This window comes from Palaemon carinicauda, chromosome 29 (assembly GCF_036898095.1).
Source record: "Palaemon carinicauda isolate YSFRI2023 chromosome 29, ASM3689809v2, whole genome shotgun sequence".
Taxonomy (NCBI): Eukaryota; Metazoa; Arthropoda; class Malacostraca; order Decapoda; family Palaemonidae; genus Palaemon; species Palaemon carinicauda.
The window spans coordinates 89,501,322-89,503,821 of NC_090753.1; the positions used below are offsets into that span (position 1 = coordinate 89,501,322).

A 2,500-nucleotide genomic window follows, 5' to 3' on the forward strand; every position below is an offset into this window, starting at 1 on the left:
CCAATTTCCATAACTCCCATATTATCTAAAGTTTTTTAACGTCTTCTGGCAAAGCGTCTTAATAGGTTTGCTGAAGGTAATCATCTATTCCCTAGTTTGCAATTTGGTTTTCGTAAAGGCCTTGGAGCATGTGATGCCCTTCTTACAATCTCCAATGCAGTACAGAAATCCCTTGATTGTGGTCGGGAAGTTCGTATGATTGGCCTTGATTTTAGTGCTGCCTTTGACCGTGTTAATCATGAGGCCCTTGTTTTCAAACTGAAACAGTTGGGAGTGGGTGGGTCGTTTCTTAGCATTATTATTGATTTTTTAAGTAGTAGATCTCAAAGAGTTGTTGTTGATGGGCACCATAGTGAGTATAGGAATGTGATATCCGGTGTTCCACAGGGTAGTGTTCTTGGCCCATTACTTTTCATACTATATACACATGTCATGTGGTTTGGCCTAGAAAATAAGCTTGTTGCATATGCAGATGATGCTACTCTCTTTGCGTCAATTCCATCCCCTGAATGTAGATCTGGGATTGGTGAATCCCTTCATAGAGATTTAGCTAAAATTAGTGCATGGTGCAAATTATGGGGTATGAAGTTGAATCCTAACAAAACTCAAAGTATGATTGTAAGTAGGTCAAGGACGGTGGCTCTGTGGCGGGATGTTGCAAAACAACCCCCACACCCTTGAATCTTACTTCTGACAATTGTCTCCGCAACACAAACTTTCCCCTGACGTTATCATAAACTGGACTCTTAGACTGAAGGGCAACAAAAACAAAACATGACCTTAAAACTATATTTCTCAAAACTTAAAACTAAATCAATAACCATCCCCATTCAAATTATCAACACTTAAAACTAATCAAAAACTTAACACAAAATAATATAATATATAATAACCAAAAGCACCATTCATATAACCCGCAAAAACCCTAACAGACTTAAAATTATCCCATACATCAAAACCAATATTTGTTTGTGTGGACGTCTTTGTCCACACAAGGGCTAACAGTCCTTTTATAGCCCAACCACAGCTCTCTAGCTACCGTAACACTGACAAATGTTATTCCATAATTGCATTAATCATCATCATCATCATCATCACAATCCTTATTATCAGTGATCCAAACGGAAAATCCTTCAAACGGGCTGGGTCATTAGGGCATCAAAATCTAGAAAATCGTTCAGTGCAATCAAATCATATTCCTAATCGTAGTCCAGGTCATCAACGGTTGCGTAATCCAAGAGCAGTCTTAATACAATCTAATACAGGCCAGGTCATCAACAATATATCCACTTTCCAAAGCTTTAAGTCTCTCCAAAGGAGGAATCACGGCTCAGAAAATCAAAAAACACTTCCACGCTGGTCGAAAAATCTATATAATCCAGCGTTCACACAACTGCCTTAAGCTGCAGTCAAATAAAAAAGCATTCACCCAAGACATTCACCACTGTCGTAACCTAACTAAAACATAAACAAACAATCTCATTTGTACCAACAGTCTTTCTCACCACCAACGATCGATACACTAACTACTTTCGCTCGCTGACACAAAATCTCTCTCTCTCTCTCTCTCTCTCTCTCTCTCTCTCTCTCTCTCTCTCTCTCTCTCTGGATTTGGCAAAAAACAAAAATTAAAATAAAACAAAAATAAATCCTCCACAGCTCCTCAACATCCGGATCTCAGTATTGATAATGTTTCTTTAAATTTGTATGACTCTTTCAAAATTTTAGGTGTGATTCTCGACAGCAAATTTACTTTTGAGAAACATATAAGGTTTGTGTCTTCTTCAATTGCACAAAAGATTGGCTTATTGAGAAAGTCTTTAAAGATATTCGGTGATCAATCTATTCTGAAGAAGTGTTTTAATTCTTTTATTCTACCTTGTTTTGAGTATTGTTCTCCTGTCTGGTCTTCAGCTGCTGATTCTCATCTTAATTTGTTGGACAGAAACTTACGGTCTATTAAATTTCTTATTCCTGATCTAGATATTAATCTCTGGCACCGTCGTTCAATTAGTTCATTATGCATGTTGCATAAGATTTTTCATAACTCTGACCATCCTTTACATTCAGATCTCCCTGGACAATTCTATCCTGTTCGTAATACTAGGCAGGCAGTTAATTCTAATAGCCAGGCCTTCTCCATCATAAGACTCAATACTACGCAGTACTGTAGAAGTTTTATTCCAGCAGTTACCAAGTTGTGGAATGATCTTCCTAATCGGGTTGTTGAATCAGTGGAACTTAAAAAGTTCAAAGTTGGAGCAAATGCTTTTTTGTTGACCAGGCGGACATGAGTCTTTTTATAGTTTATATATGACATATTTGTTTTTGACGTTGTTAATAGTTTATATATGACATATCTCTTTTGACATTACTTTATTTAGAATGATTTATTGTTAATTTGTTCTCTTCAGTTATTTATTTCCTTATTTCCTTTCCTCACTGGGCTATTTTTCCCTATTGGAGCCCCTGGGCTTATAGCATCTTGCTTTTCCAATTA

At 37.0% G+C, this 2,500-nt stretch overlaps 1 protein-coding gene across 1 annotated transcript in view; it reads left to right on the forward strand.

The window, feature by feature from the left end:
- LOC137622710 (ammonium transporter Rh type A-like) overlaps nt 1-2,500 on the forward strand; it is a 44,719-nt gene that overhangs the window by 12,398 nt on the left and 29,821 nt on the right. The window lies entirely within an intron of this gene.